At 45.0% G+C, this 23,763-nt stretch overlaps 1 pseudogene; it reads right to left on the bottom strand.

Annotated features, from left to right (window-relative positions):
* Positions 1 to 14,226: 14,226 nt before the first annotated feature.
* On the bottom strand, positions 14,227 to 14,469 carry LOC120364017 (small nuclear ribonucleoprotein G pseudogene; annotated as a pseudogene).
* Positions 14,470 to 23,763: the final 9,294 nt, after the last annotated feature.

Raw genomic sequence — 23,763 nt, 5'->3', positions numbered from 1 at the left:
AAAATACAAAAATTAGCCAGGTGTAGTTGTGGGCACCTGTAATCCCAGCTATTCAGGAGGCCGAGGCAGGAGAATCACTTGAACCCAGGAGGTGGAGGTTCAGTATGCTGAGATTGCACCACTGTACTCTAGCCTGGGCAACAGAGCAAGATGCCATCTCAAAAAAAAAAAAAAGAAAGAAAGAAAGAAAAGAAAAGAAAAAATAGTCTGTTAGTATGGTAAATTGCATGGACTGGTTTTTGAATATTGAATGAGATTTGCATGGTTGGCTATGGTATAGTCTACTTTTTATAAATTGCTGAACTCTATTTGCTAATATTTTGTTAAGGGTTTTTACACCTATATACATGAGGGATATTGGACTGTGGTTTTTTCTTCCTTTTTTTTTGGTACTGTTTTTATTTGGTTTTAATATCAGCATATAAGTAGTTTTATAAGATGAATTGGAAAGTATTCCCTCCTCTTTCGTTTTCTGGAAGAGATTACGTAGAATCGGGCAGATCACTCTAGTACATTACAGAAGGGACAAGTGTTTTTTTCTTTCTTTGTTTAACAATGGTTAATGATTATCTTATGGAAATGAGCCACTTATCTAATATAAGGTTCAATTCTACCCTATTTGTTTGTTGGCATTTCGAGATGAGGTCTCACTCTGTCCCCCATGCTAGAGTACAATGGCATGATCATAGCTCAGTGCAACCTCAAACTCCTGGGTTCAAGCAACTCTCCTGCCTCAGCCTCCCGAGTAGCTAGGACTATGGACATGCATCACCACAACGGGCTAATTGTTTACCTGTTTGTAGAGACATTGTCTTGCTATGTTGCCCAAGCTAATCTCAAGTTCCTGGCCTCATACAATCTCCCACCTCAGCCTCCGAAGGTGCTGGGATTACAGGCATGAGTCACCACACGTGGCCTATCTTATTTGTTTTCATATATCTGTGATTCTAGCATAGCTTTACCATGTGCCAGAAACTAAGGCACTTTGTAAATGTTAAATCTTTTATTCTTTATACAACAATTTGAGATAGGTACTAGGATTGTTCTGATTTTACAGATGAGAAAACTGAGACACAGAGAGATAAAGTAACTGGCACATGGTCACATAGCTAGTAAAAAGCAGAGTTGAAATGTAAGCCCAGGCATCTCTCCCCTTAACCATAATGCTCTTCTACGTATTATTATTTTCATACTCTAGATAAGGAAACTGAAGCCCAGAGAGCTGAAGTGACTTGCTCAGCTGAACATAACCAAAGTAGGGTTCTTGATTCCCACCCACCCTCTCTCCACATCTCTCATCTCTGAAAGGTGTTCTAGACAAAAATTTGAGAGTTGCCCTTGAATTTTCTCTTCACCTTACCTTCTGCTTCTAATCTATCAGTCAATCTTGTAGATTTTGCCTCCAAAATATGAATCCAATTCTCCACTTCTCTCCATCTCTGCTGTGCTCTCTCATCTGACCCCATCATTCCACCCATACATACTCACAAGCTATTCTCCCTCCACCTGTAGGCACCATTAGCATTTTAAGCATCAGTCTCCCATGGTTCAGAGGATTAATCTGTCAACTACGTGTGAGATGAATTGGAATGAAACTTGTGTGGGGTAATACCCATTACAAGATCATATCTATAATCTATAATCTAGGCAAGAGGTCATGGTGGCACAACCCCAGATGATGGTGCTGGGAAGGAAAGTAGAAAATAGTTGCAAAGTCTTGCAGAGAAAGAGCTGGTTTGTCCTTCTTTCCTTCCTTCCTTCCTTCCTTCCTTCCTTCCTTCCTTCCTTTCTTAAGTCTCACTCTGTCGCCCAGACTGGAGAGAAGTGGCACAATTTCAGCTCACTGCAACCTCCACCTCCCTGGTTCAAGCTATTCCTGCCTCAGCCTCCTGAGTAGCTGGGATTATAGGCATATGCCACCACATCCAGCTAATTTTTTTGTATTTTTAATAGAGATGGGGTTTCACTATGTTGGCCAGGCTGGTCTCGAACTCTTGACCTCAGGCAGTCAACCCACCTCGGCCTCCCAAAGTGCTGGGATTATAGGCATGAACCACTGCGCCAGGCCAGAGCTGGTCTTTCTAAGTGTTTTGATGTGGGAGGAAAGAGACAGAGAGGATCCAAACATGAAGCCAGGGAGAATGGTGGCATTGCCAACAGAAATGGGTAACAGAGGAGAAGAAACGAGGTTGTTAGAAAATATGAATTCTACCTATTCACAGGGTGATTTTGAGATAAAGGGAAGGCTTCTAAATGGAGTTGTTAAGCAGGCAGTTAGAAATGCAAGACTGATAAAAGAAGTCAAGCATGGAGCTGTAGATCTCTGCATTGTCTACAGAGATGTGACAGAAGCCATGGCTGCAGATAGGATTACTAAGGGAGGGAGGGCAGAGACAGAAGAGGAAAAGGCCAAGGCAAGATACTTGGAAGTTGGAACTTGGAAGTTGTGCTATTTGCCTGTTGTCTCTTAGCCCCATGCCACCCTCCTCTGTGGTGCAAGGGCCAAGGGGCTGCCAACAGCCTTTCCCAGACTCTCTCTTGCCAGCTGGCTTCCTTTTCAGTTCTGCTACTTAGAGGCACTGAGACGTGACTGAAAGGACACAGGGTGCGAGAAGGATCTTCCTCCTGTTTCCAGCTCCTGTCAACGTCTCTCCAGGAGGGCTCTAGCCTAGGGCTTGGCAAACTTTTTCTGCAAAGAGCTAGCTATTAGGTATTTTAAGCTTTGCAGGCCACACGCTCTCTGTTATAACTCCTCAACTCTATCATTGTAAGGCAAGAGCAGCCATAAACAATATATAAATGAACAAGCATGACTGCATTACAATGAAACTTCATTTATGGACACTGGAGTTTGAATGTTTTATAATTTTCATGTGATATATCTTCCTTTTCATTATTTTTTCCCCAGCCATTTTTAAAATGTGAGGAATATTCTCTTTTTTGTTGTTGTTTTTCTTTTTGAGATGAACTTTTGCTCTGTCACCCAGTCTGGAGTGCAATGGTGTGACCTCAGCTCACTGCAACCTCCACCTCCTGACTTCAAGTTATTCTCCTGCCTCAGCCTCCCAAGTAGCTGAGACTACAAGTGTCCACCATCATGCCTGGCTAATTTTTTTTTCTTTTTTATTTTTTCTTTTGTATTTTTAGTAGAGACAGGGTTTCACCATGTTGACCAGGCTGGTCATGAGTTCCTTACCTCAGACCATCTACCTGCCTCAGCCTCCCAAATTTCTGGGATTACAGGTGTGAGCTACCACACCCAGCCAAAATGTGAAGAACATTCTTAGCTCATGGGCCATGGAGAAACAGGTGGCAGTTGAATTTGGCCTATGGCCTGTAGGTTGCCTGTGCTAACTCCTAATTCTTCAGACACTCCTGGCAGGAGCTGAACTGCACCTCCAGGAGATACCAGCACCCCAGAGGCCCACACCCCATCACAGGGCATCCTCAGGCAGGAAAATGGCTTGAACTCAGGAGGTCTGAGCATGGGCCAGGCAAGGCTGAGCCTAGAGGCTCTGGTGGTACCACTTCTTCTCTTCTGTCCCTCTGGCTCTAAGGAGGAACTCCTATCGTTACCATATCTGGTCACTGCGGCATCACCATTTGCCCTTCCAACCCTCCAACACTGGAGTAGTCAGTTCCCTGAATATATCCCTTCTGTGAGAAATGCTTGCATGGAATCGTTTTCCTGCTTGGACTCTGACTGACACAGACATCCTTCCATTTTAGGGACAGGAAGAAGAAAGGGAAGCCAGAAGGGAGAAGTCAGAGAGAGAAGAGGCAAATTAGGAGTGTCCCCACACTGAAGGGAAAAGAAGCTCAGGAAGAAGGGCACAGGGGCAGCAGTTGCCATTGCTAAGAGGTGAAGAGGATGCCTGTGAAGAGGGAGATGAGCTGAGGAGCTACCAGAAGTCATCCTCAGGGGATGACAGGGGCCCGGGAGTGAGCTGGAGGCAGACACAGCCTCCTCGTGTGAGAGCATGTGAGAGCGTGTGAGAGGCAGAGTCTGAGGCTGTCCCTTATGATGCAGGAGAGAAGCATGGCATTGGCACTGCCCATGTCAGGACTATCAATCCTCCCTGTTGGCAAACACATGGAACCCAGGGGTGGCCCCCTCCCCTCCTGATAATCCTCCCTACTCTGCACTTTCCCGGCCCTGCCTCTGATCACAGAACACACCTGAGCACTGGCTGAGGGTCCCTGCTCCTGTAGATCTTCTTGTGATGGCCCCTGCCCTGCGGGGTAAGCAAGCACAGGTGAATTACCTCTGGCCACCTCAGCCCTTGCAAAGGGCTGACCAGAGTATGACAGCCAGGGATACTTCTGCAAGAGCTGTCTTGTGGGCGCAGAGGATTGTGGGTGTTTAAACATCTTCAAGACATTAATTAATCCAGCAAATATGTATTCACCACCTCCTATATACCGGGCACTACTCTAGGTGCTATGGATACAGCAGTGAGTTTAAAAAAAAAAAAGTCTATGCCTTTAAGGAGATTACATTCTTGTGGGACAGACAGATAATAAACAAGTAGACATAAAAATGGCAGATGCTGAGAAGTGCTCTGAAGAAAAACACAACAAGGTGAGGACAGGGAGTGTGGAATGTGAGTGATTTTTTTCCATGGGCCATATGAGGATGGCCTCTCTGAAGATCTGACAAGTGAGCAGATTCTTTCACTTCTCAAGTGAAAGAATCAAGTGAAAGAATCAAGAATGGCCCAGGCAGTGGGAAAAACCAAGGCAGAAGCAGGAGGTAAGAGGCTGTTTGGCACAGTTTGAGGAACAGCAAGGAGGCTTCTTGTACCTGGAGTGAATGGGCTAAAAGAAAGGGATAGGAATTAACTCAGAGAGGGTTAGGGTTTGAGTCACGATGAGGACTTAGCTGTTACTCTGAGAAAAGGTGTTGAACACAGAAGTGACACATCTGATTTTCATGTAAAAGGTTGACCATGACAACTACAGGGAGAAGAAACTGCAAGATGACCCACCCTCTGTTCTGAGAACGAAGTTGCTCTTCTGAAAGTAGGGCTAGAAAGTCAAATCCCACAAGTGTAGGTTGGTGCTCAAGTGGCTGAGTACCAGAATAATAGAAGAAAAGCTGTGAGTCAGAGTTGGCCACACCTAAACACGAATTAGGAGTGTCATCTCGTGGGAAAAGCCCAAAATCCAGACAATCCTGGCATGCGTTGCTATAGCCATCGGACACGCAAAGACTGGGACAGTGACTCTACATGTTCAGCATAGATGGGCTTCCTGCCATGCCTTCTGTTTGCAATGCTCCCCACCTGTCCTGCAGCCCTGCTTCCCTCCACCAGCGCTTCCTCCCAGTGTATTTCCTCCTCTTCTGGCTGTGTCTTTTGCACTGTCATTTGTTCAGCAACTACCACATGTAAAACTTAATGAGCAGTGCCATGGGAGAGTCTCTGATAAGTGCTTGGAGCTCAAATCCTTTGTTAGCTGCATCTAGAGAGCTATGTCTGCTGTTGGCACAGATCTCTCTTGTTGGCCCCTTCAGGTTTATCCTCTAACTGAGAGCTTTTCTCCACTTCTTACAACTGTACTCTTGGTGGATTTTCCTATTTATGAAGCTCTATGGAATATATGCCCTGCCAGAAAAAAAGGTCTTCTCTACTGCCAAGAATACTGGATTTGGCTAGGTCAGGACTGACAACCTAGCCTCTGTGGGTAGACAGTGAAGACAATCAGGGCTAGGGCTGGCAGAATTGTTCAGGGAGTCAATGTGTCATCTTTAACGCCTCTACGCTCACCTCTAAGTAGGACCCTTTTTTTCTAGCAAGCAAAGGCCCTATGTGAATCAGTGCAAGGCTTAAGCTTGAAGTACCTATAGCCAATCCCTGTCCCCTATCCTGACAGGTAATGGCATCCAGAAAGAACGAAGCCTTGAAGCAGGAGACATCAGGTGGCTGAGTCTGGGTGTGGGACTTGAGCAAGTTTCCAGTCAGCAAAGATCAGGAAGTAAGCACCCTCTCCCTCTTCCCCAGCTTAGAGATGCCATGAAGACTCAGAGGGGTCTCTGGCCTGGCACTCAGCCTCCCTCTCCAGAGCCCCAGGGACGGTACTGGGGACTGAAAGCACCAAGCCAAAGGCTCTGAGAGGCCACAGTAGCTGGGGATTGTGGCTCTGAGCCGAGAAACTTTGACAGACAGTACATGGTAGCTCCATAACCACCAACTCCCTGGAACTACAGGAAAGGAGTGAAGGGAGGCCAGGTCCAAGAACTCCTAGACCAGTCCTGGTGGTGCACATCCTCAGGTACTTTCCCATGTAATTTTCTTAACAACCTGTGAGGTATTATCAGTAGTATTTGAACCAGAGCGACTCCATCTGAAATAGGGGCTGAGTTAAATAAGGCTGAGACCTCCTGGGCTGCACTCCCAGGAGGTTAAGGCATTCTTAGCCACAAAATGCCATAGAAGATCAGCACAAGATACAGGTCACAAAGACGTTGCTGATAAAACAGGATGCACTAAAGAAGCCAGCTAGGTGGGATACAGTGGCTCATACCTGTAATCCCAGCATTTTGGGAGGCCTTTTACCCTTTTCAGGTAACAGTGTCATGACACCCTTTTTAACAGGTAAGAAAAACTGAGTTTCAGTGAGGTTGCACAACTTCCATAAAGACACACAAGCTACACAACCTGGCAGGGCCCACCTGACTCCTGAGCCTGCTCAGATGTGCTGGAAAGAGCCCTCAGCCGCCTCATTAAAGGCCCAGTAGCCTGTGAGGAACTGGTGGATAAACTCTGACCTAACACAAAAGTTGTTATCTAGAGAGGCAACTGCGGTCTGCAGAAGATAGGTTACTGGCCTAACCACAAATTTCACCTTTGCTTCCTCCCCTTCAGACACCCCACACCTTCTGATCTTTCCACCCTAAAGCCCATCAGGTCCCAAACCCATTTGACATGGGATGGGTATCTCTTTTCTTTCCTTTCCTTTCCTTTTCTTTTCTTCTCTTCTCTTTTCTTTTCTTTTCTGTTGCATAAAAATGCTATGAACCTCTAAATCTACTTTATGACAGGGTACTAATTAGCATAAATGCATTCCAAAAGGTAAGTGGGTCCAGTTCAGATGGGCTTCCAGAAACCTCTTCCCTGTAACTTCTGGTGCTTCGGGTACCCCTCCCCAACACCTCCCTTCCTTTCTGACCAGATTCCTTTTGCCAGAGCCTGGCTCAAGCAATGGCCCTCTGCTCCCAGCACAGTTCTGCAGAGCTCCTGCACTCCATCTACCCTCTCCCTGATGGTCTCCTCCCTGCCCACTGTGGCCATTTAGCTACAATAGCTTGAGCTTTGAATTTCAGGACAAATCTAGAAAACCAGGACTCTAATACCTGGACTCTGGTAACCCAGCAGGGCCTGAGGCAGGGCTAGCAGCCCCTGGGGTCGTGTAGGTCATGTAACAGCCTGTAGCTTTTTTTTTTTTTTTTTTTTGAAATGGAGTCTTACTCTGTCACCCTGGCTGGAGTGCAGTGGTGTGATCTCAGCTCACTGCAATCTCTGCCTCCTGGATTCAAGCAGTTCTCCTGCCTCAACCTCCTGAGTAGCTGGGATTACAGGTACCCACCACCACATCTGGTTAATTTTTGTATAATTTTTAGTAGAGACAGGGTTTTGCCATGTTGGCCAGGCTGGTCTCTTGACCTCAGGTAACCCACCCACATTGGCCTCCCAAAGTACTGGGATTATAGGTGTGAGCCACTGCACCTGGCCGATAGCCTATAGCTTTTAGTCATCACTGTCAGGCTTTGCTTAGCACTGGGAATGGGCCCCTGCCCCCTAGGGCCTAGGGGTCAGGTAGGGGCAGCACAACCACAGATAAGACAATGTAAGAAACTCCTTAGCTGCAGAGGAACCAAGTCCTGTGGGATTCCAAAGGGAAGAGCCACTAGTTCTGCTGGGAGAGTGATCCAGAAACTGGTGAGAATATGTTAGGAAAGAGGGGTGCTCACAGTAAGCTCATGGAGACAAGAGCACAGAAGTCAGACCTGAACAAGAACAAGGACCAGAGGTCCCTGGCGTGTCATCAGTCAAGGCAAAAATGGTCAGAAATCTTTCCAAAGTTGTTGGGGGTCTCTTGCAGAGGGTTTGGGGCCCATCCTACTGCTGCCAACCCTTCAACCATCCTTCTTGTCCACAGCCTGAGGTCACCACTGTCACTGATGTCTGAAGGCCAGAAATAGAAATGAGTCACTTGGCCTTCTAAAGTGCTTCATCTAATGCTTGCTTTATTAAAGATGAAACAGTGGCCTTTTGCGTGGGAGCCTTACTAGGCACCTGAGCTGCTGCATGTGGTTTCTGGGTCCCAGCATTCATGTTATGCCTGCATGTTATTTCTGCTATAAAACAGGGTCACCCTACCTCTTCAGTCAAGCCCCAAGACTTTGCTCTGTCAGGGGAGGGATCACCACTAAATATTAGTTCAGTTAATGTTACCCTACTTTCCTTTTCCTGTAGCTTATCAGCAAAGAGACACAGTAGTTGTTGGAGGTGAAGGGAAGCCCTCCTCCAAGAATGAGATTATGACCTTAGAACATGCACCCCAGAGGAAGAAATCCCCACCGTCGCTCTGAACATATTCAGGACAGCTCCTGTGTCAGCATAAACAGAGTGCTGGTCAAGCAGGAAGAGACCTGTCAATACCAGTCAGCAGGTGGTCAGTACAAAAGAGTGTTGATGTCAGGGACCCACAAGCAGGATCTTCAGTCATTATGTGATCTGGAGCATGAAGCCACAAGGTCAAATCCAGAGGCACAAAAGAGCCCCAGGATCATCACAAGACCAGCAGCCACATGGTCTTGAAGACAAACTATCAAATTACTTCTGTGGGTTCCTTCCATCCACTGGGTAGGAGCAGGTCAGCCCTCAGAATCAAGGACAGAGGAGACGGTAGAATGGTGTCATTAGGAAGATATTCCTGACAGGGTAAGAGAGTGTCTTAGTCTGTTCAGACTGCTATAACCAAGTATTTGGATGGCTTACAAACAACAGAAATTTACTTTTTTTTTTTTTTTTTGACAGGGTCTCACTCTGTCACCCAGGCTGGAGAGCACTGGCACAATCTTTGCTCACTGCAACCTCTGCCTCTCAGGTTCAAGCAATTCTCCTGCCTCAGCCTCCCAAGTAGCTGGGACTACAGGTGCGCACCATCATGCCTGGCTACAGAAATTTGTTTCTTACAGTTCTAGAAGCTGGAAGTCCAAGATCAACGTGCCGGCAGACTCTGTGTCTGGTGAGAGCACACTTCCTGGTTCACAGATAGCACCTTCTCATTATGTCCTCCCATGGTAGAAGAGGCAAGGCAGCTTTCTAATCACCTCCCAAGCCCCACCTCCTAATGCCACCAGGAGATTGGAGATGAAGTTTTAACATACGAATCTTAGGGGGACACATTCAGACCATAGCACAGAGCCATGAGGAAAAAGAGCTGGGAAGCTAGGGCAAGTCTTCCCAGAAAGAGAGAAAGCTATAGGTACAATTAGGGTGAACAGAGGGAGGCTGGCTGCCTGCTTCACCCAGTTCATCTCCCATCAAGGACAGGGTTTGGGGGAAGCTACATAGAAAAGTCTGTAATGAGGGCAGCATGTGCAGTAGTTTAAAAAACATAGGTTTTAGGGGAAAAAAGGAACATGACCCTATACTTCTCAGCTGTATGGCCAAGGGCAGTGTTCCTCAAAATGTGGCCAGTAACATCAGCCTCACCTGGGAATGTGCTGGAGAGGAAAATTCTTGGTCCCCACCACAGACTACTGAATCACACTCTGGGGGTGAGGTTCCACACACTGTTTTAACAAGCTCTGCCACTAATTTTATTGTACGCCAAAGTTTGAGAGCCATTGACCTAAGACATAGCTGCCAACCTCTAATCCACAGTGCTCTTATCTGTAAAATGGGTTTACATGTAAAATGGGCTCAAATATAAATAGTGCTTACCTCATAAGGCTTTTTTGAGAATTAAATGAGATACTGCAAGTACAGAACTTAGCACAGGGCTTGGTTCATAGTAAGCCTTCAATGAATGCCAGTTATTATCACTGTTATTTCCCACCTAATCTGCAAAGCAAAAAGAATCCACAGCCTAGTGGTGCCCTCTTCTTGGGGCATCTGGTCAGTGTACTCTCTCAAGCACTCATAGCATTGAAAAGAAGACATGGGGCGTATCTCCCTCCCATGTAGTCAGAGAGGGAGAGCTGAGAACTTCTGAGAGATACCGTGGTTGAAGCCCCACTCCAGAACTACCAAGTGTGTGGAGCATGACCTGCCAGGTGTGACACCCTTTATGTCTCCCACACAAGGGAACAGGGCACATGCTGGCTGCTCAGTCCTCACTCAAGAGTGAAATCAACCTCAACTGCTCCATATTCCATGTAATGATCAGGCTTTACCACCACCTATTTCAGGGTTGTTGGAAAGCTATGTAGTCAAATAACTGATTGGAAAGGTCAATGTACTTATGCAAACAAAGATTTCATTAGGGAAATGTAAGGCTAAGGGTTAACCTCACCGTGTGAACACCTTACATTTGTACAAGGGCAAATGCTGGTGGAGAGCTGCTCAAGTATAAACAGCAGGAGCTGAGTTCCTAGTAGCCTTGTCTGGAAGAAGGTGTCACACAAAGGCAAAGGGAGGAAAGGGGTGGGGCATCTGCTGGCCCCATGGGGCAGAATATGAAGCTTCGTTACCTGAAAATGGATTTCACAAATCCTGAAATTTCCTGCATTTATTTTTGGCATACACCATTCTGAACAGCTGTTCCCATTTTTCTTCAAATATATTGCTTTAAAAATATGTTTTTCAATTTTTCTCTTTTTATCAGTCAACTAGATGTTAATACGTCTTTAACATCTGCTAATTTCTAGTTTTATAAGGATGTTCTATGCAAAGTAACAGCCGCGACTGTTAGAAGTAAAATTCTGGCCAAGCACAGTGGCTCACACCTGTAATCTGTAATCCCAGCACTTTGGGAGGCCGAGGCACGTGGATCACCTGAGGTCAGGAGTTTAAAGACCAGCCTGGCCAACACAGTTAAGCCCTGTCTCTACTAAAACTACAAAAAATAACTGGGCATGGTGGTGCACGCCTATAATCCCAGCTACTCAAGAGACTGAGGAAGGAGAATCACTCAAACCCGGGAGGCGGAGGTTGCAGTGAGCCAAAACAGCACCATTACACTCCAGCCTGGGTGACAGCATGACTCCGTCTCAAAAAAAAAAAAAAGTGAGATTGAGGTGGTCAACCAGCTTCCCCACCATCTTGGATTCCCTGGCAGGAGATCTGTCCCTGTTTCAACACTGGGAAAGCACTGGAAGTCCCCAGAGGGAGAAATATCTCAGAGACAAAGTGGACAGGTGGTACTAGCATCCCCAAACACCAGAACTCTGCTCTGTAACTCAGCCAAAGGAGATATCAAATAAGAGTAGCTGTTCAGCAGCACCACACTCCAGGAAGCTCACTCACAAGTCCCTGGGCATGATTCTTTAGGCAGCCTTCCTACACTGCACTACCTTTGGGACCTCCCCCATTCTTAACCTACACAATAGTACCAAAAAGGAGGCAGTGACCTAGCAGGGAAAAAAGAAGTAAGAAAATCAACAGGTAAATTACAAAGAATTCCTAAGCAAACATGCTCAATAAAAACCAAAACAATGAGAGATAAAATATATTTAGGAAAAAAAAAGGCAGACAGAGAAGACTGGAATAAATAATGAATCATTAAATGCTTAGACATAGACATACACACGTAAGAAACAACAGCAAACTGAGAATCATGACCTCCTCAAATGGGCAAAGAGAGGAACCAGTGACTGACCCTAATGAGACAGCAGTATGTTTGAACTCTCTGGCCAAGAATTCAAAATAACAGTTTTAAGGAAACTCAGTGATCACCAAGATAACACAGAACAACAATTCAGAATTTTTCTTCTTTTTTTCTCTAATCCATTATGACTGATAACAATTCTGAAATTTATCACAGAAAATATACAAGAGTTTGAAATAATAAAAAGCAAATAAATCTTGAACGTGAGAAATATATTTGCTAAACTGAAAAATTCAATAGAGGCTCACAAAAGCTGAATGAATCAAGGAGAGGAAAGAATCAGTGAGCTTGATGACAGGTTATTTGAAATTACAGTCAGAGGACAAAAAAGAAAAAAGAATGAAAAGGAACAAAGATCACCTATAAGATACCGAAAATTGTCCAGGCCCAGTGGCTCATGCCTATAATCCCAGCACCTTGGGAGGCCCAGATGGGTGTATTGTTTGAGCTCAGGAGTTCAAGACAAGCCTAGGCAACATGGTGAAATCTCCATCTCTATAAAAAATTGTAAAAATTAGCTGTATATGGTAGCACATGCCTGTACTGTAGTCCTACCTACTTGGGAGGCTGAAGTGGGAGGATCACTTGAGCCCAGGAGGTCAAGGCTGCAGTGAGCCAAGTGCCACTGCATTCCAGCCTGTGTGACAAAGTGAGATCCTGTTCCAAAACAAGGAAAAGATACGGACTGTGCGCAGTGGCTCACACCTGTAATTCTAGCACTTTGGGAGGCTGAGGCAGGCAGATTGCCTGAGCTCAGGAGTTCGAGACCAGCCTGGGCAACATGGTGAAACCCGCCTCTACTAAAATACAAAAAAATAGCCAGATGTGGTGGCATGTGCCTGTAGTCCTAGCTACTCAGGAGGCTGAGGAAGGAGAATCACTTGAACCAGGGAGGCAGAAATTGCAGTGAGCCAAGATCACACCACTGCACTCCAGCCTGATGACAGAGTGAGATTCCGTTTCCAAAAAAAAAAAAAAAAAGATATAGAAAATTACCTCAAAAGATCAACCAAATCTAAAAATTATTCGTGTTCAAGAGGGAGTTGAGTAAGAACAAGGGGTAGAAAGCTTATTCCAAAAAAATGACAGAAAACTTTCCAAAACTTGAGAAAGCAATAAATACTAAGGTACAAAAAAGTCAGAGAACACCAAAGAGATTCAGCCCAAACAAGACTGTTCCAAAGCATATAATAATCAAACTCTGAAAGATCAAGAACAAAGAGAGGATCCTAAAAGCAGCAAGAGAAAAGAAGTAAATAACGTATAAAGGAATTCCAATTCACCTGGCAACAGACTTCCAAAACAGAAACCATACAGGCCATACAGGTGTGAGTCATCCCTGGCCAACTATTTCTACTTTTTGATATTGATTTTTTTTTTTTTTGCTATAAAATTCCCTATTAGCACTGCTTTTGCTGTGTTCTATAGATTTTGATTTTGATATGTTGTATTTCCATTTTCATTTGTTTCAAGAAATTTTAAATGTCTTTCTTTTTTTTTTTTTTTTTTTTTTTGAGACGGAGTTTCGCTCTTGTTACCCAGGCTGGAGTGCAATGGCGCGATCTCGGCTCACCGCAACCTCCACCTCCCGGGTTCAGGCAATTCTCCTGCCTCAGCCTCCTGAGTAGCTGGGATTACAGGCACGCACCACCATGCCCAGCTAATTTTTTGTATTTTTAGTAGAGACGGGGTTTCACCGTGTTGACCAGGATGGTCTCGATCTCTCGACCTCGTGATCCGCCCGCCTCGGCCTCCCAGAGTGCTGGGATTACAGGCTTGAGCCACCACGCCCGGCTTAAATGTCTTTCTTAATTTCTTCATTGACCATTGACTGTTTAGGAGCCTGTTTAATTTTCTTGTGTTTGTGTGTTTTCTGAGGTTCCTCTTGTTATTGATTTCAAGTTTTATTCCATGGTGGTCAGAAAGGATATTTGATATGATTTTTACTTTTTTTAGTTTGTTAAGACTTGTTTTGTGGCGTAAGGTATGATCTATCCTGGAGAATGTTTCATGTACTGGTCAAAAGAATGTGTATCCTGCAGCAGATGGGTAAAATGTTCTTTAAAAAATATTTTGTAGAGATAGGGTCTTGCTATGCTGCTCAGGCTAGGCCTCAACTCCTGGGCTCAAGTGAACCTCCTGCTTCAGCTTGCCAAAGTATTGGTATTACAGGTGTGAGCCACTGCACCTGGCCAAAATGTTCTTTAAATGTCAGTTAGGCCTATTTGATCTAGTGTATAGTTTAACTCTGATATTTCTTTTTTTTTTTTTTTTTGACTATTACAAAAGTTTATTTAGCAAAAAGTATAATATGAAAATGTACATGACCTAATTTTTACATCATAGTAAAACAGGCCCTATGGAAAGAGGACATGGGTTTCTCCGCTGAACAGCCATTATTTATACTCATTCCAAGGCTTCTAACATGATGATACTATTTCCTCATATTACTACCATTCCAATATTGTTCTGTTGTCCACTAGTCGCCATCTCCACACATTCATCTATCACAAGATTCATAAAGGGATCAAATTCCCGCAATATTCCTTGGGCATGCCTGCCACCATTTAATTTCAATGATAACTTCTTGTCCATAAATTTTTTCAACTCAGGAGGGTGAGCTTTGCTCATGATGGCTACTCCGCGGGCACACAAAGGCCTTGGAATGGAATGCATGGCCTACTCTTAACTCTGATATTTCTTTGTTCATTTCCTGTCTGGATTATCTGTCCATTACTGAGAATGGGAGGTTGAAGTCCCCTGCTATTTTTGTATTGAAGTCTATATGTCCCTTCAGATCAATTAATGTTTGCTTTATATTCCTAGGGGAGCTCCATTCGGGGGTGCATAGACATTTATAATTTTTTTTTTTTTCAAGGCGGAGTGCACTCCAGCCTGGGCAACAAGAGTGAAACTCTGTCTCAAAACAAAACAAAAATAGCTCCAAATACCAGCATACCAAGACCACTGGCCGTGGTGGCCATACTATGGGTGTGTCCAAGAAATGTCTGTAGGCCTTGTCTGTTAATAAATAGTTTTAGGCCGGGCGTGGTGGCTCAAGCTTGTAATCCCAGCACTTTGGGAGGCCGAGGCGGGTGGATCACGAGGTTGAGAGATCGAGACCATCCTGGTCAACATGGTGAAACCCCGTCTCTACTAAAAATACAAAAAATTAGCTGGGCATGGTGGCACGTGCCTGTAATCCCAGCTACTCAGGAGGCTGAGGCAGGAGAATTGCCTGATCCCAGGAGGCGGAGGTTGCGGTGAGCCGAGATCGCACCATTGCACTCCAGCCTGGGTAACAAGAGTGAAACTCCGTCTCAAAAAAAAAAAAATAAATAAATAAATAAATAAATAGTTTTATACCACCCCCCCCAAAAAATAGCTACAAGAGAATAACTTAAATGTTTCTAGCATAAGAAAAAGACAAATATCTAAGGTGATGGATAACCCAATTACACAGATTTGATTTTTACAAATATGTAAATGTATTAAATTATCACAAATGTACACATATTGTACACATATTCTGTATCAGTAAAAAATACAATATATTCTGTATCAGTAAAAAATACAATAATTTTCTGGGCATGGTGGCTCACACCTGTAATCCCAGCACTTTGGGAGGCTGAGGTGGGTGGATCACGTGAGGTCCGGAGTTCGAGACCAGCCTGGCTGACATGGTGAAATCCTGTCTCTACTCAAACTATGAGAAAAAAAATTAGTTGGGTGATGGGCACCTAAGTCCCAGCTACTCGGGAGGCTGAGGCAGGGGAACTGCTTAAACCCCGGAGGCAAAGGTTTCAGTGAGCCAAGATCGCACCACTGCACTCCAGCCTGGGCAACAGAATGAGACTCCATCTCAAAAAAGTAACTAATTAATTAAATTAAGTAATTTTTAAAAGAAACCAAGAACTCCAAAACCTAAAGCTGAATTCCCTGTACTCACATATGTATGATAACTGTAGTTAACCAACAGGCCTCTGCTGTCTGCCTACTCCTCTTCATGCAGCTGCAAAACAGGGATTTGGGTAAATCACCACCATTTGCTATAATGATCATCACCATTTGCTGTGTCCTCAAGTTATCTGGTTTTTTTTGCTCTTGTTGCCCAGGCTGGAGTGGAATGGTGCGATCTCGGCTCACTGCAACTTCCTCTTCCCAGGTTCTAGCGACTCTCCTGCCTCAGCCTCCCAAGTAGCTGGGATTACAGGCATGTGCCACCACTCCCAGCTAATTTTGTATTTTTAGAAGGGATAGGGTTTCTCCATGTTGGTCAGGCTGGTCTGAACTCCCGACGTCAGATAGTCCGACCACTGTGGCCTCCCAAAGTGCTGGGATTACAGGTGTGAGCCACCACACCCGACTTTTTTTTTTTTTTTTTTTTTTAAGAGAAAGGGTAACCTCAAACTATGGGGCTTAAGTGATCCTCCCACCTCAGCCTCAGGTGTAGCTGGGACTACAGGAGCACACCACCACACCTGGCTAGTTTGTTGTTTTGGTTTTTTTTTAATTGTTTTTGTTTTTGTTTTTTGTTTTTGTTTGAGACAAAGTCTCACTAGAGTGCAATGGCGCAATCTCAGCTCACTGCAACCTCTGCCTCCCAGACTCAAGCAATCCTCCCACCTTAGCCTACTAAGTCGCTGAGAACTCAGCTGTGCATCACTACATCTGGCTAGTTTTGGGGGTTTTTGTAAAGATGGTGTTTTGTCATGTTGCCCAGGCTGGTCTCAAACACCTGGGCTCAAGTGTTTTCTTAAATTTTTTGTAGAGATAGGATCTCACCATGTTGCCCAGGCTGCTCTCAAATTCCCAGCCTTGAGCAATCCTCCCACCTGTATCTCCCAAAGTGCTAGGATGACAGGAAGGGGCCACTGTGCCCAGCCTTAGTTTATGTACAAATATAAATCATTGCTATGAGATAAAACGAAGCACTAGTATGGGATTTAGAAATGCTTAGTTTTTTTCTTCATATCTGATGTGCTGAACAACTCTGGCCTTGACCCTCAGCCTCACCAAGCCCCCAGCTCCTCTTCTTGCTGTAGAGCAAGGCTGCGTTGCTCTCAGACTCTCGTGAGTTCTAATCGCACATCCCACCTACACTTGCACAGGAGTTAATACTTAGATCAAGTTGTAGCAAATAAGTCTTTATTTTGCTTTATTAAGACTAAAATAACAAAATAAGCAGTACCCCAGCAGAAAGTAACCTGAATGCTTATTACATTTTGGGCATCTTGCTCATGCCACTGCGCAGGGCTCAGAGATACAGGCTCCAAGACCACTAGCTTGAGATCAGCCTTCTTCCCTCGTCCTCTGCTCCCTGGACCTAGTCATTAACAGCACACAAGCATGTGCACATCAGTATGAAGCAGGGCACCTCATTGTCTACCTCGATCCAGTATAGCCACGATGGTTGCCCAGGGGGTTGACAATATTGTCCACTTTCCCTTTACCAGTCCATCCCACCCCAGGGAAAATTTACATTCTTTTCTCAATTCCATTGGGTGAGGAGGAAGGTTCAAACCCTTAGCCTGACCCCCAAGACCACCTGTTTCCAACAGCAAGCTGCTCCCTTTGCAGCCATCATAGGAAGCAAACAGGCTTAGGAGGGAGGAGGGGTACCAAAGATGCTAGACTTTGGGGCCATGAATCTCACAAAGCTATTGTTCTCTCCCCAGATGGAGAAAAAGGAGATGCATATCTTATTTGCCCAATTTCAGAGGGTTCACAGTCCCTAAGGCCTGTCCTTGGGTCTCTCAGTTCATGGATCTCAGGTTAAAAATCCCCATGCCATAGTGAACCGAGTCCCACAGAGATGTGTGGAGAAACAAAGCAATACCAAGTTATACATCCAGGGTGGTATCTGTCAGGCAGATTCCCTTTTCAGCAAGCCAAACCTGGGAGCAGTGAGAGGAGAGACAGTCAGACAGGGAAGGCCAGCCATGAAGAACATTCTGGAATCATGATCTGATGAGCAGAGGGGAGCTGTGAAACCAACCGGCAGTGGCCAGAGGAAATGCAGTGTCTGGCAGCTGGCCATCTTCACCCTTTCCCATCAGCAGCATCTCTGGCCCCATCCTGACATCTGGTGGCTGCTTATGAGATGAGGAGGAAAATCTTTTCAAGCTCCTTCCAGCTCTAAGGATAGGGGGAAGCTTGCAGGTCCCGGCGCAGATGAAAAGCCCCATCCTCCCACCTCCACCCCTATAGGCCTCAGCTGGGGTCCCCAGGAGGTGCCAGCATGTTTAGGGCACCTTCAGGAGGATTTGCTCCACTGGAGTCATCAGATGCCTTCTTGATATAAGCCCAGCAATCAATGAAACAAGTGTATACTGTATAAAGCACTTTTCGGCTCACCCTTGTAATCCCAGCACTTTGGGAGGCTGGGGCGGGCAGATCACCTGAGGTCAGGATTTCGAGGTCAGCCTGGCCAACACGGCGAAACCCTGTCTCTACTAAATATACAAAAATTATCCAGGCGTGGTGGCGTGCACCTGTAATCCCAGCAACTTGGGACACTGAGGCAAAGAGAATCACTTGAACCTAGGAGGCAGAGGTTGTAGTGAGCCAAGATCATGCCATTACACTCCAGCCTGGGCGACAGAGTGAGACTCTGTCTCAAAAAAAAAAAAAAAAAAAAGCACTTTTCACCTATCGAGTTGGCAAAAATGTGTGTGTGTGTGTGTGTGTGTCTATCTCTGTGTGTGTGTGTTACAACTAAAGATCAATGCAAATCAAGGTGCAATAAGACCAGTACTCTCATGAACAATTGGTGAGAGTGTAAATTTGTACAACCTTTCTAGCAGTAATGCTGGTAAAGTAAAGCCAAAATTTTTCAGTGTGAGCCGGGCGCGGTGGCTCAAGCCTGTAATCCCAGCACTTTGGGAGGCCGAGGCGGGTGGATCACGAGGTCAAGAGATCGAGACCATCCTGGTCAACATGGTGAAACCCCGTCTCTACTACAAATACAAAAATTAGCTGGGCGTGGTGGCGCGTGCCTGTAATCCCAGCTACTTAGGAAGCTGAGGCAGGAGAATTGCCTGAGCCCAGGAGGCGGAGGTTGCGGTGAGCCGAGATCGCGCCATTGCACTCCAGCCTGGGTAACAAGAGCGAAACTCCGTCTCAAAAAAAAAAAAAAAAATTTCAGTGTTTCTATCCTGTGACCCTATGTTAAGAATCCAGCCTGAAGAAATCAATAGACTGATATAACATGATACCTGGAATTTGAAATAAATGAGGGAGGGAGGAGAAAACAAGATTTACCAAAAGCAAGAATTACTGCAGCCAGTTAATAGGCACATGGGGGGTTCTTTATTCTATTTTGTTTACTTTGGTATATGTTTGAAATTTTCCATAATAAAACTTTTTTTAATAAAACTTTTTAAAGAAAGTATCAGAGGCTGGACATGGTGGCTTACAGCTGTAATCCCAACACTTTGGGAAGTCAAGGCAGGAGGATTGCTTGAGCTCAGGAGTTCAAGACCAGCCTGGGCAACATGACAAAACCCTGTCTCTACAAAAATATATATATTAAAAAAATTAGCCAGGCATCGTGGTGCACACCTGTGGTCCCAGCTACTTGTTCCCAGGAGGCTGAGGCTGCAGTGAGCTATAATCATGCCACTGCACTCCAACCTGGGTGACAAAGCAAGACCCCTCAAAAAAAAAAAAGAAAGCTCTCTCCAGTGCGTGCCTTCAAGATGACAAAGTAAAGAAGGAACAACAGTCGTGCCACAAAGGGCCGCAGCCACATGGAGCCTATTCGGTGCACTAACGGTGCCTGATGCGTACCCAAGGATTTTTTTTTTAATGTTTTAATTTTTTTTTTTAATCAGAAGAAAAGCATGAGTATAATATAGCCTGAATTTTATTCAACTTTTTACCAGTACAATAATAAAATACAACTTTTTAAAAAAAAGTCAAGAAGCATCTCATGGAAGTTGGAATGTAGCTCTGCTTACCCACAGCTCTGGGCTCAGGTAAGAAACATCTTACCTGGCAGGCATTGTACAGGAGCTGATGTTCGAATTTCTTGATCCCAAGAATGTTCTGGAACATCTCGTAGAGTTGCTCCTTGCTCAGAATCAGCTCAGAGGCTGCGCTGGCCGTCATCCGGGGCTGCTGCTTCCGAGGGTCCTCTTCCCCACGGTAGATGGCATCAAACTTGGCTATCCAGGAAATTCGTCATTCGAAACATAGTGGAGGCCACAGCAGTCAAGGACATTTCTGAAGCGAGCGTCTTCGATGTGTATGTACTTCCCAAGCTCTATGTGAAGCTGCATTACTGTGTGAGTTGTGCAATTCATAGCAAAGTAGTCAGGAACCGATCTCGTGAAGCCCGAAAGGACAGAACACCCCTACCCTGATTTAGACCAGCAGGTGCTGTCCCATGACCCCCACCAAAATCCATGTAGGGAGCTGAATCCTTAAAAGACTGAAGACGACTATTCTCTGGAGAAAAATAAAATGGAAATTGTACTAAAAAAAAAAAAAAGAAACCATCAAAGATACAAAGATTTGTATACAAACATGTTAATTTTTAATAGCAAAAAAGTACAAACAGTGTAAAAGTGCTATGCTAGAATAAACAAATGATTGTGCATCCAAACATTGGAATATTATATAGCCATTTAAAAATCAAGGATGTTTTAATGACATGGAAAATGCTTCCAATGTGTCTGGGTGCGGTGGCTCACACCTGTAATCCCAGCACTTTGGGAGGCGGAGGCGGGTGGATCACCTGAGGTCAGGAGTTTGAGACCAGCCTGAACAACATGGTGAAACTCTGTCTCTACTAAAAATACAAAGTTAGTCAGCCTTGGTGGTGCCCGCCTATCATCCCAGCTATTCAGAGGCTGAGGCAGAAGAATCACTTGAACCTGCAAGGTGGAGGTTGCAGTGAGCTGAGATCGCACCATTGCACTCCTGCCTGGGGGACAAGAGCAAGACTATGTCTCAAAGAAAAAAAAAAAAAAAAAAAAAACAGCCAGCCATGGTGACGGGAGCCTGTAATCCCTCCTACTTAAGAGGCTGAGGCAGAATTGCTTGAACCTTGGAGGTGAAGGTGGTAGTGGGCTGAGATCGCACCACTGCGCTACAGCCTGAAAGACAGAACAAGATTCCATCTTAAAAAAAAAAAAATGCTTACAATGAAAAGCTAAGTGAGTAAGTAGGACACAAAATTGTATATGCAGCATTTAATCAATTATGTTAAAAGTACATAGAAGGCTATATAAAAATATACTAAAGTGTTTGTTATACAGTGAAACCATGGGTGGTTTTAATTTTTATTCTTGATATTGCACTGTGTTTTCCAAATTCTACAAGGAGCATGTTTTACTTTTATAAAAAGAACCTTCAAAATTGAATTTGTTAAAGCATACTAACTTGGGAGTCTGATATACATCGAGCTGCAAGGGCTGCCATATATTAGCTGGGCAACATTAAGCAAATTAATTAACTGCTGGGTCCCAGATTTCTCCCCTATAAAATTGGCATATTGCCAACCTATTTTTCGAGTCACCATTTACTGGGCACTTACTATGTGCTGGGCACTATGCCAAGTGGCTTTCCCTCCACATATTATTATATATACTATGCATACTTACACTTCATATATGATTGATTTGATCCTCAAAATAAGGCATGGAGTAAGTGATAATATTCCTATTTTAGAGATACACAAACTGCAGCTCAGAAAAGTTAGGTAACATGCTCAGGTTCACCCAAATATTAGGTAGAGTCAGGATTCAGACATAGATCTGACCATCTTTGGAAACCCAGCTCCAGGCCTCCAGCCTGGACTGCTCACAGTGGGAGTTTTGTTGTGAGGATAGAATGAGGTCATACAGATGGAGTGCCAAGCACAGTACCTGGCTCCAAACTCAGAGCCACTCCATCGAACGTTACTTTTCATTCCTCTGACACCTGAATGTTGGTAAATTGTGGCAAAACAAAACAGTGCACTCCGAAAAAAAAAAATGCCCCTGTCCTAAAAGAGGGAGTTGTAGAGCTGATAGGGACATACCAGAAAGGGGCTGGAAGGCTAGCTCACTCAGGGAGACATGCGGGGCTGCGACTGCATCCCATACGTTCCAGGGTACTTCTGTCGGAGATTTCCTCAGGACTTCATCGGACCCTACACTTAATCTGCAGCTCAGAATACAGTATAATCTGGTCAGGCATGGTGGCTCAGGCCTGTAATCGCAGCTAAGGTGGGAGGATCATGAGGTCAGGGGTTCAAGACCAGCCTGACCAACAAGGTGAAACCCTGTCTCTACTAAAAATACAAAAATTAGCTGGGTGTCGTGGCACGAACCTGTAATCTCAGCTACACAGGAGGCTGAGGCGGGAGAATCGCTTGAACCCAGGAGGCAGAGGTTGCAGTGAGCCAAGATTGGGCCATTGCATTCCAGCCTGGGTGACAGAGCAAAACTTTGTCTCAAAAAATAAAAAATGAAAAATAAAAGAATACAGTAAAGACAGTATAGCATCCAACAAGGCATCACTCCCCAACTTCCACTTACCCCTGCTACCCCTTCCCCCTAAGAAACAAGGTGTTTCCATGGTTCCAGGACCATAGATTCATTTTTCTTTTCTTGTTTTCCCTTTTCTTGGAGAAAAGGGGAATTTTAGGGGTCAAGTGGGACAAGGTACTGTGTGGAGAAGGAAAGGCTGACACGTTATGCTGAATAACACAGCTTGGATAAGCAACACAGCTTGGCCTGCCCCAGCACTCCCTTCTGGATTCATCTCAAATGCCTCTTTCTTTTTCTTTTTTTTTTTTTTTTTAAGACAGGGTTTCGCTCTTGTTACCCAGGCTGGAGTGCAATGGCGCCATCTCGGCTCACCGCAACCTCCGCCTCCTGGGTTCAGGCAATTCTCCTGCCTCAGTCTCCTAAGTAGCTGGGATTACAGGCACACGCCACCATGCCCAGCTAGTTTTTTGTATTTGTAGTAGAGATGGGGTTTCACCATGTTGACCAGGATGGTCTCGATCTCTTGACCTCGTGATCCACCGGCCTCGGCCTCCCAAAGTGCTGGGATTACAGGATTGAGTCACCGTGCCCGGCCCTCAAATGCCTCTTTCTCTTGGGTGCCAGCCTCAGGTGGATTCCATCCCCATTCCCTATTCCCACCCCACAAACTTGTTGTGACACTAACCACATTAGAATTGCTTGTTGGTTGTCTGTCTTCACTACTAGATAATAAACTCCATGAGGGCAGGCCCCACGGTGTTCACCACAGTGTCTCTAGCACCTGGCTATGTACCTAGCACTCAGTAAACTGTGTAGATACTAGATGAATAGAGAAATGAGTGAATGAATAAATGGACAAACTCTCCATCAACAGTCATGCCTCAAGTGGACCCATAGCTGACCTGTTCTATGCTAAGCACTTAGAAGATGTGGTCCTTTTGCTGGAGGCTTAAATTTTACTTTCTCCAACCTCATATAAATTGTAGGAAAACATGCCACAAGGGAAATCCCTATTTATTCCAAACCTCATGCTCTTTATTTCACCAAAGTACTCAAAATGGAGGCCCTGAGCCTCAGGGAGGGTCCCCAAGTTCATGGAATCCTGGCAGGAATTAGAGGGCTCAAATGGTCTGAAGTCTAGTGTTCTCCTCCTAGCTCTGCCAGTTCTGTTGTATGACCTCTGGTGAGTGACTTCCCCCTCTAGGCCTTAGTTCTCTTCTCTGCAAAATGGGGGTGCAAAGGTGGAGGAGTGGTGGACCAAATCTTGTATGAAAAAAGGGGCAGTTGAGTGCATTTGAGTACGTACTCTGTTGCATGCAACTGCACACAGTGTCCTCCTTCCTAAAGGCTTAGTGGCAGGGACAAAACTAGATGCAGGGTCTAAGTAAACTGAGGGGGAGAGAAGACAATGCCTACTTCTGTCTGTAAACAGCAAGGTCAGGATGTG

Source organism: Saimiri boliviensis, chromosome 2, assembly GCF_048565385.1.
Source record: "Saimiri boliviensis isolate mSaiBol1 chromosome 2, mSaiBol1.pri, whole genome shotgun sequence".
Classification (NCBI taxonomy): Eukaryota; Metazoa; Chordata; class Mammalia; order Primates; family Cebidae; genus Saimiri; species Saimiri boliviensis.
Note: the sequence above shows the minus strand (reverse complement) of the source record. Positions and strands in the feature narration are given on the sequence as shown.